Source organism: Macaca fascicularis, chromosome 1, assembly GCF_037993035.2.
Source record: "Macaca fascicularis isolate 582-1 chromosome 1, T2T-MFA8v1.1".
NCBI lineage: Eukaryota > Metazoa > Chordata > Mammalia > Primates > Cercopithecidae > Macaca > Macaca fascicularis.
This window is the reverse complement of record NC_088375.1, coordinates 65,015,223-65,026,383: the sequence shown is the minus strand read 5'-3', so window position 1 is coordinate 65,026,383 and position 11,161 is coordinate 65,015,223.

Below are 11,161 nucleotides of genomic sequence, written 5' to 3'. Positions count from 1 at the left end.
GGAAAACTGCAATTTGATGGTGAGATACAAACGTGACAGAGCATGAGCTTATAGAATGTACAAAATAGCACATTCCAGAATGCATGTTATTTGTAGGAGGCTTTATTCTGTCCTTCCATCTTCTCTGCCCATAAAATTACTTGGCTAAACCTTCATACTTGTGTTGCCATCCTGTCAGCTTCAGGCTGAGGAACTGTAGAAAGGCTCAAGCTACGGACCTTGCATTTTCCATCTTACTAACAAGCTCACTCAACTTGACATTGTTTAGGAACCATTTTGGCATGAAGGCTGGATTCAGCCTGAAGTCACATTATACTCATGCTACCCTTGGTCCCTTGCAAGCTAAGTGCAGAGATGTGCATCTGGAGAAACTGTGAGAAAGTTACATCATCCACAATCCCTGAGTCATTGCTCCCCAGTCAAAACTGTCCATTCGGGTTATTATTAAAAAGTCAAAAAATAACGGATGCTGGAGAGGTTGCAGAGAAAAGGGAACACTTATATTGTTAGTGGGAATATAAATTAGTTCAGCCACTGTGAAAGCAGCTTGATGATTTCCAAAAGTACTTAAAACAAAACTATCATATGACCCAGCAATCCCATTATTGGGTATATATCCAAAGGAATATAAATTGTTCTACCCTAAAGACACATGCATGCGTAGGTTCACTGTGGCATTATTCACAATAGCAAAGATATGAAATCAACCTCAATGCCCATCAACAGTAGACTGGATAAAGAAAATATGGGACATATACACCATGAAATACCATGCAGGCATAAAAAGAATGAGATCATGTCCTTTGCAGCAACATGAATGGAGATGGAGGCTACTGTCATAAGTGAACTAATGCAGGAATGGAAAACCAAATACTGCATGTTCTCACTTATAAATGGAAGCTAAACATTGAGTACACATGGACACAAAGAAGGAAACAATGGAAACCAGATCCTCTTTGAGGGTGAAGGATGGGAGGAGGAGAAGATAAACACTCCGCCTATCAGGTCCTATGCTTATTACCTGGGCAATAAAATAATCTGTCCACCAAACCCCCATTAGATGCAATTTACCTATATGACAAACCTGCACATGTACCCCTGAAACTAAAATAAAAATTAGAAAAAATTGTTTATTCATCCTCACCAAGAATATACTTACTTCATTTTAAGATATTTCAAAAAATGACTCAGGAATAATAAAAATGGCGACTTGCAATTGAAATAAATAGAACATGGCACAGAGCACTTCATTGAAAAGAAACACCGTCAGAGTCCACAGACACTGCATGAGGAAGTTGAACAAAATAGAGCAGCAGGAATGTCAGACAAAGTACCATGCCAAGGTAAGAATTTTATCTTAGGGCTGAAACCAAGTAATAATGCCTTCAGAATTGTTATTTACTTGGAATAAAAATTTAAAACATTTATCTACACATGGGCATTTAGAAAACCCTCTCCTGGCCTTTCTCATAGATCCTTCAAACTTAATCATCACTATTTTTTAATTTGTCCTCTTTATAGACTAATTCACCTAGCCATTGGTCCCCAAATACATCATACACATTTTCACAAGGGTACCTGTGCTCATATCATCTCTCCTACCTAGAATGCCACCCTTTCTTTTCTGCTTGCTGCTCTAGTGCCAATTGCTCTGTGTGAAGGCTTCTCTTTACTTCTCCAGCGAACAGTTATCATTTATTTCTCTAAGCTCCTACAGCAGTTATTAGGAAGAGATTATATATCATATCCAACTGCTTACTGAGATCTTACCATAATCTATACTACACTGCATATATCACACATATATAAATGTATAGTATGTATATGACTTATCTTTCATATATACATGTATAGTATGAACACTTTGTATTCCATGACACTATATATGTCCTACATAGTATATGTATGGTACATATAGCATATATACTATGATACTACAGACATAATATATTCATAACTGAGGCACTTTATATATATTATATCATCCAATGATCACAATACCCCTAACAGATACTCATTATCATCTTCCCTACCTTTCAAAGAAGAAAACATCTCCATGGAGAAGAACGTTGCTCTATGTTAAGCAGCTACTGAGTGACAGAAGCAGAGTTGGAACTGAGGTCTATTTTACTCCAAAGTTCACATCCTGTATGGCTTCAGTCTGTACTGTCTATCTGCTATTTAACAGCTGAGTTATACTCTCCTTATTAATCATTTTTTTCTGTGACAGCAGAGAACATGTCTCAAGTATCTTTGTGTCTTTTTGACATGATAGATTCAAAATAAATGTTCACCGGCCGGGCGCGGTGGCTCAAGCCTGTAATCCCAGCACTTTGGGAGGCCGAGACGGGCGGGTCAGGAAGTCAGGAGATTGAGACCATCCTGGCTAACACGGTGAAACCCCTCTCTACTAAAAAATACAAAAAACTAGCCGGGCGAGGTGGTGGGTGTCTGTAGTCCCAGCTACTTGGGAGGCTGAGGCAGGAGAATGGCGTGAACCCGGGAGGTGGAGCTTGCAGTGAGCTGAGATCCGGCCACTGCACTCCAGCCTGGGCAACAGAGCGAGACTCCGTCTCAAAAAATAAATAAATAAATAAATAAATAAATAAATAAATAAATGTTCACCTATGCACAAGTGTAGGGCTCACAAATGAAATGTCCTAAGCCTCACATCAAACACATTATTAGGAAAAGTATTTTTATGAATGAGTCCAGCAAACACTTATGTGAATTCACCCCCATAAGACTGTTCAGCAGACATCAAGGCACATCCTTGGATACTGTAAGGAAAATAAGTCATAACCACATGAATAGCAAAACCATAATACCAGTCAGCTTACAGTAATATCCAAAGACAAGGAAGCCAATAAGAAGGGTATAATAAGAAAGAAGGAACGAGAGAGAACCAATACGGAAAAGGATAAGATAACATTTCTTGGAGGAGATTGGATATATATATATTTTGAAGTTTAGATTAAAATCTGCTTAAATGGGTGAGATGTGGGTAGGCATTTCATGTTAGAGTAATGGTTTAGGCAAAGGCCTAAAAGCAGCAGAAAGTTTTTATTGAAGGAAGAAAAAGAGGCAAACTTAGAAACCAGATTGTGAAAGATTTGGGCATAAGTTACACTGCAGGCAAAATAAGATTTTGAGGGACTGCAAGAAGAGGGGATAAATATAGAGAAACCCGGAGGAACAATTCTCTGTGACCTGTTAGACATAGTCTACCCTCACTGCCTCAGAAACAAGAGGAGACCTGGAAGGTCACGGTGATGGTGCTCAGGGAAAAGAGTAAGAGGGTTGGAATGGAGTAGTGCTTTGGAAGAATCATAAATTTAGCCATTTCACTTTCCAGGAGAGAAGAATAACCCAGGATAAAGGAATTCATTTAACCTTAGAGTTTCCCTTAAAATATCCATTATTTTGATGTTTAAAAAAAAAAAAAAAGACCTCTTCCAAAGTAAAATATTTTAAAATTCTCCCTAGAAGAAACTCAGAAGTCACCTTGTGATATTAAGAAAGTTCAAAGGATGAACAACATGGGATCATTCTGGGGCATTAGAAATTAATCTTGACATAAAAGACTACACATTGGGTACAGTGTACACTGCTCATGTGATGGGTGCACCAAAATCTCAGAAATCACCACTAAAGAACCTATCCATGTAACCAAACGCCTGTTCCCCAAAAACCTATTGAAATTTAAAAAAGAAAAAGAAAAAGAGAAATTAATCTCGACAAATTATCTCAATGCTTTTGCCAGGATGACAGGATGGCGTTGTGGGCTACCACATTCTATCTGATCAGCATAAAATCTTTCTATCTTCAGAACTGGAAAAATCCCTGACAGCACATGAATATGAAACATGATCACCATAGAGATGGACATAGCTATTGGTGAAATATTTTCCTCTCTGTTGAGTGATTTCGAAATTCTATGCAAATACTCTACTTTAAGTGTTCTGATAGATGGCCTAAGGGATGTGTGTATAAATATTTTTAAATCTTTTAGGAAGGTTTTCTTTTAAAAAAGAAATCATATCAGAAGAAGAAAAATTACTTTTTATTAGCATTCTTAATTTATAAATTAAAACAGTTACGTCTGCATGTATAACCAGCACTGGCTAGTGAGACCTACAACCTCTCACAGACTCTTTCAGTGCTCTTAGTAAGGTATAATTATTCTGTAAATTACAATATAATACCTTACACCCTATATAATGTTTTCAGTTTACTCAATGCTTTATAATTTTACTTTAGTAAATGCACTCATTATTTGTAACAACATAAAATTTTCCTTTCTAAATGACAAAAATCTTCTACTCAATTATTAATGCAATAGAAAAAAAATCAGCCCTTTAGAAGAGCTAATTTTAAATTATCTAACAGTATCCATTTAAACATAATTTTATGTAACATATATTAATATAAAAACTAAAGGTTTTCTTTGTTAAATCAGTTTCTCAAAGATTTATATAATATTTTGCTTTCCAAATAATTAAAGATTATATCAAAAGAACTAAAACTATTTAAATATATTTCTTAATAATGTACTTCATTGTATTTCTCCAAAAGTTTGCCGAATTATTGCCATTTGATCATACTGCACTAATTTTTAACCAGGAATTCTTTACCATATCTTGATTTAAACTACCCCTCTTGTTCTCTTCTTCCCCATAACCTCAGTACTCACCACACAAGACAGCTGGACACCACAGAAGAGACAGAACCCTGAGGAGGCAGTGCTGGGAAGATTCCCTGCAACTTGGGAGGCACTGTGCAGAATCTCAGACACAGTACTGGGCTCAGCGTTTTCAGACATCCTAAATCAGATGAAAGCTGGTGCTCCAAATCTCTAGCAAATTGATGCCTGAACCAAGAAACTAAGTCTTGGGAAGGCCACAGCTTTGAGTCACTGAAGGGCAGGGGCAGAGTTGAGTAGATCAGGTTCAAGACAAGACCCAACAGCGGGCAATCCAATAAAGCTCCAGATCTTGGGGGAACAATATGAGCTGAACATGAGAGTTTTGGGATTCGGTGGATATTTATATTCATTACCACAAGACTTTCTCACTGTCTTTTTTTCCTTTGTTATTAGGGGCACTTGATTGCTTATTGTCTACGTATATACATCATTTATTTCCAAGTAATTAAGGTACAGTTTAGACGTGTGTCATGTTCTTCAGGTATCAGGGTGAGATACTGAGACATGTTTTACACAATCTCCCAGATGTGTCAGATCTTCAGTCACTACTGGTCACTACTGTGATCTCCCAATAGGCAGGTAAAAATTTTTAAAAATCTATAGTTAAATGTACTTTCTAAACACTCCACAGCCTAATTGGAATAGAGAACGCATGCAAGTTTATAATTGTAAAAAAAAAATCCAAAAATATAGTTCAAACAATTACTCTCCCAATGTTTATGTTTTCTTGATGTATCTGTGATACCAAATTATTCATCCACACTAGTTGGAAAGTACAGCACAGCACTCAGAGTGCTGTGTACAGCACAGATAAAGCAAGTGTGGAAAATTAAATGGTAGAGGATGAAGCATTATAAATATAGAAAGGATCATGAAGACTTTAAGAAATTTTCAGTGGTGCTGGATCCAAGTAGAGGTCCTTCTCTTCCAGTATTATATCTCTGACAAAAGCACAAAAAGATAAGTTGTAAAAGGTTAACAATAAGTTGTGTTTGTTAAACCTAGGATTTAGTTTGTTAATAACTATCTGGGTTAAGACTGGTCCATTAATAACTTCCTAAGTCATATGCCTGGATTATTTCTTTTAGTCTCCATGAAGTGAAAAGGTGAAGATAACAGCTTGGATTTCATATTTTGCCCCTTGAAGTAGCTATGGATATTTGTTACTTGAGTATACACAAATATTCATCCAGAGAAGACAATAAACGCTGAAAAAATATCCAAAAATGACGTTCAACACCAAGCTGAGCGGTAATGAGTGTAATACGCACATAACACCCAAAGTGCTTAACTCTCAAAAATAAAGAGGAACATTGCCCAGAAATAAATGAGTGGGGTCCTCTGTAATATTGCTGACAGCACAACTGAATTCCAACCTCCCTAGAAAGAAAGGAAAGCGAATAAACCCATCATGTGGTTTGGTTCATTTGATAAACAGGAACTAAAATAAAATCTGACTGTGTAGATAAAAAGAGGTCATTTAAATAGTTAAGTAGAATATTGTTTTTAAGAAATAGCTTCTGTTTGTTAAACATGTTCCAAACTTTTACATAAATTATTACATTTAATTTCTTAAAGCAAACCTATAACATGGATATCAGTAGACATATTTTATAGAGGAAACTTATTCAGAAAGACTGGGTATACTTTTCTAAATCTTTCTCATCAGTGGCAAAATCAGATTCTGAACCCAAGTCTGATTCAAATCCCAAGCTCTTTTCACTATGTCAAACTAATTGTATTTAATGAATCAGACCAAGCTTTTTTGTGTGGGACTCTGTGCCTATCACTTAGAAGAGTATGCCTAAGGACTTTCTGCTTTTACTGTGGTGGAAAAGACTCTGAACTGCCCATTTTATCAGGAGACCAAATCCTCATGTAACCTACCAAGAATCATGTGGCTTAGTCATGAGACTGTGACCCAGGCCTTCATCTCCACATAAGTTTAAAGAAGAGTTTGGAATTGGAATGGTCTCTATGATATTTCCAATACAGAAATTTTAAGCTCGTGCAGCAATGGCAAAAAATAAAGTGCAAAAACAGGAATTTATTGTCTTAAATAAAGGACAAGAAAAGCAGAAATTGGGTTGACAATGATGAGGTATAAAACCTTACTCTTGTAGCTCAACTAACCATGAAATAATCATATTAACACCTGTATCAGTCCATTTTCATGGTGCTGATAAATATATACCAGAGATTGGGTAATTTACAAAGAAAAAGAGATTTAATGGACTCCCAGTTCCATGTGGCTGGGGAGGCCTCACAATCATGGCAGAAGGTGAAAGGCACGTCTTACATGGTGGCAGGCAAGAGAGAAATGAAAATCAAACAAAAGGGGTTTCCCCTTATAAAAATATCAGCTCTCGTGAGACTTATTTACTGCCACGAGAACAGTATGGGGGAACCACTCCCATGATTCAATTATCTCCCACCAGGTCCCTCCCACAACACATGGGAACTATGGGAGCTACAATTCAAGATGAGATTTGGGTGGGGACACAGCCAAACCATATCAACCCCTATTGAATGAACAAAATATGTGAATGCAAAAGAATTTGCCTCAGCCTACCAAGATGCAGTCCTTGAGAAGAACTTTATGAAATTTATGAGATCCTAGAATACACCATTAAAGGGATAAGGATGTAAAAATGGGAGAGAAGAAAATAAATATGTTTACATTGGTGAGCAAGTTGCCTTTGTGGGGAACTGAAGCTAAACCCCTTAAGGAACCTTAGGTAGAGTGTAGAACATGCCTCAGAGATTGCCTACCTGTGGATTAAGAAAGCTGGCATTTATATCTACCAACATCCATCTTGGTACCATATTAGATTGATGTCAGCCAATCATTTGAGTTCTCATTACGGAGGGTACAGTGATTTACCTCTGCTGCAATAGATTATTGAATGGATTTGGATTTATCATCCCTGTGGCAAGGCTTCTTGCAACCATACCATCTGTGGACTTACTAAATGCTTTATTACCTGTTATGGGAGGACATACATTATTGCTTCTGATCAAGGAATTCACTTGATGATGAAATAATATAAGTCAATGAAATGATGCTCCTGAGATTCACTCGTCCTATGTGGTATCCCGTCACAGAAGCAGCTGACATTATGAAAGAGGGCAATGGTCTACTGAATGCCCAAGAAGCTAAGAAAGAATGTCTTATGAATTTGGAATATAGAACTATAGGATGTGGAATATTTTCTTTTCTTTTCTTTTCTTTTCAGACAGAGTCTTCCTCTGTCACCCAGGCTGGAATGCAGTTGCACAATCTCAGCTCACTGCAACTTCTACCTCCCAAGTTCAAGCGAGTCTCATGCCTCAGTCTCCCGAGTAGCTAGGATTACAGGCATGCACCACCATCCCTAGCTAATTTTTGTATTTGTAGTAGAGATGGGGTTTCACCATGTTGGCCAAGTTCGTCTTGAAGTTCCTGGCCTCAAGTGATCCACCCACCTTGGCCTCCCAAAGTGCTGGGATTACAGGCGTGGGATACTGTACCCAACCAGGATACTACATATTTCCTAAAATCATAGTTGATAGTTGGAGCTATTCTAAAGTGGCCAGACTAGTAAACCAAAGGGCAGACATAAAAGAGATGTCTGAGGAGTCCCAGCTGTTCTAGCCCTCAGTTTGTTAAGTCTTCCCAACTCAGATAGCAAACATGTGAGTAAGCAAATCTTTAGATGATTTCAGCTCCCAGTCTGTGAGACACCTCTACTGATGCTGAGTAGAGCAAAGTCATCCTCCACAAAGTTCTGCCCAGACTGCAGATTTATGAACAAAGTAAATGTTACCATTTTAAGCCATTAAGTAAGTTTTGGGGTAGTTTATTATGCAGCAACAAATAGCATTACAGCATCCTCTACATTAACAGAAAAAATATTTTTGATAACTTCACTAGATGCAGAAAATGTACTTGATAAAATTCAACAACAATTTATGATAAAAATGGAAACCTCTTAGAAAATTAGGAAAGAAAAGAAACTTTCTCAATCAGACAAGACCGAGCATATTCAGGGTGGTATGCAATAGACATACTACATAATAGTGAGCCATTAAAAGTTTTTCTCTTGAGACCAATAAGAAGATGTGAACAATTGCTTCCATAGTACATTGAATTGCAGGTCCCATTCATGGGAATAGAATGTCAGTTGAGTAAATAGATAGGCAGGCAGGCAGATAGAGAGATAGATAGATAGATAAACAGATAGATAGATAGATAGATAGATAGATAGATAGATAGATAGATGGATAAATGGCAGGAGTTGGAAGGAAGGCAAACTGTTATTTCTCACAGGTGACATAATTAGGAACTTTAAAAAGCCAAAGACATATATCAAAAATTAATTAGAATTGGCTAATTATGAAATAAAATATCAACAATTAAAAACAATTATCTACTATCCAAATATTATATAAAAAAGATGTTTTTATAAATGTACAATTTAAAATACCAGAGGAAAGTTTAAGATGTTTTTATAAATGTACAATTTAAAATAACAGAGGAAAGTTCAATGAGAGATGTATAAGAGCTCTTCACTGAAAGCTAGAGATAAATAAGAGATATAAATAAATGTAGGAAAATACCATGTTTATGGATTAGAAGGCACAATGTTGTATAGATATAAATTCCTCCCAAATTCATACACAGATAAAATGCATTCTAATAAAAATTTCAAAAGAATTTTGGTGAAAATTGACAAGCTGATTTTAAAATTCGTTTAAGTGTAAAGGAGCAGAATTGTCAATGTAATCTAAAGAGGAGGTGGAGGAGTAATAGGAGAAGGACCCACATTGCCAGATATCAAGGCTCATTATGAAGCTGTAGTAAAGAAGACATTGTGGTGTTGGTGTAAGATAGTCAAATAGACCAAGGGTTAACAACTGTGAATAAGAACAAATGCCAAATATGCATAGCTAATTGGCTTATGACAAAGTGACACTACAGAGCAGTGGGAGAAAGGATGGGTTTTTTAAAATAAAGTATACCAGATTAATTGTATATCCATATGGAATAAAATGAATCTTGGTCCTTTACCTTACATCATAGCAGTTATGGGTGGATCATAGTTCTAAGTGTGAAAGTAAAATTTAAAATATCTTAAAAGAAAACATGGGCAAAGATTTGAGGGTAGGCATAGATTTCTCAAATGGGATACAAAATGCTAATCAAAAGGGAAGCACATGATATACTGTACTACATTAAAATTAGGAATTTATTTTATACAACACACTTTAGGAAAACTTTATGAAAGTAAAAAAAGGCAGGCCATAGATCAGGAAAAAAATATTTGCAATACATATCTCACAAAGGACTTTTGTCCAGAGTTTACTAAAAACTCCTACAACTAAATTAGAGCTAGGTAAATCATCCAATAGAAAAATGAGTAAATGACTTGAACTAGCAGTTTGCGGTAAAGGAATATCTAAATGATCAACAAACATATGAAAAGTAATTCAGCCTCACTAATCACTGGGGAACAACAAATTTAAAGCACAATGTGATACCCAACAGAATTTCTCAAAAAAAAAAAGAACCATTAACAATAGTAAGTGTTCCATGTTCTGCAGGAGTGTGGTTTGGTAGAACAGCTTTGGAAAACTGAACAAACACATACACACACCTCATAAGCCAGCAATCCCATCCTCAGGTTTATGTGGAGAAAAAAATGTCAATGTTCAGCAAAAGACATTTACAAAATTATTCATAGTAGCACTATTCATGATAGCCAAAAAACTAAACATAACCCAACTGTTCATCAAGATAAGTTAATTGTGATATATTCATACACTGGTGGAGTACTAAATAGAAATGAAAATAAATGAACCTCAACTATGTATGACATGGATGAATCTCACAAATACAATGTTTAAAGGAAAAAAATAACATGTGTGAAAGAATGCATAATGGATGATTCCATTTCTATAAAGTTGAGCAACATGCAAGCCCAATCTGTTCAAAGTGCTGTTAAAAGTGAGAAGAGTGGAATTCTGTGCAGGGGTAAAGCGATGAGTTACTAATGGACAGGGGCCATCAAACAGACAATGGTTTTGTCTGTAATGTTGCAGAAAATCCTTTGAGTTTTGTATCCTTTTCTGTAGGTAAAGGGTAGGCACATGCGGGATTCAGAGTAAAGGCATTCAGGTAAAGATTACAGTATGAACATGGTTTGAATTCCCTGGCTTCCATTCTTTCTGAGGCACAAAAAAAGTGAGGCAAAGTTAATTACACAAACTTTAGGCAGTGGATTTGTGTACAGGAATGTGTTATATTTATGCGACATATTGACCAAGATGACAACACAAACTGATATTTGATAAATAATTATTTAATTAACCGGCACTTCAAGTCCAGGAAAGTAGACATTTGAGCTACAAAAGGCTAGATTACCGATAATTACACATTTTCTCTAGCAGTAGTAAGAAAGTTCTCCAGCCCAGACA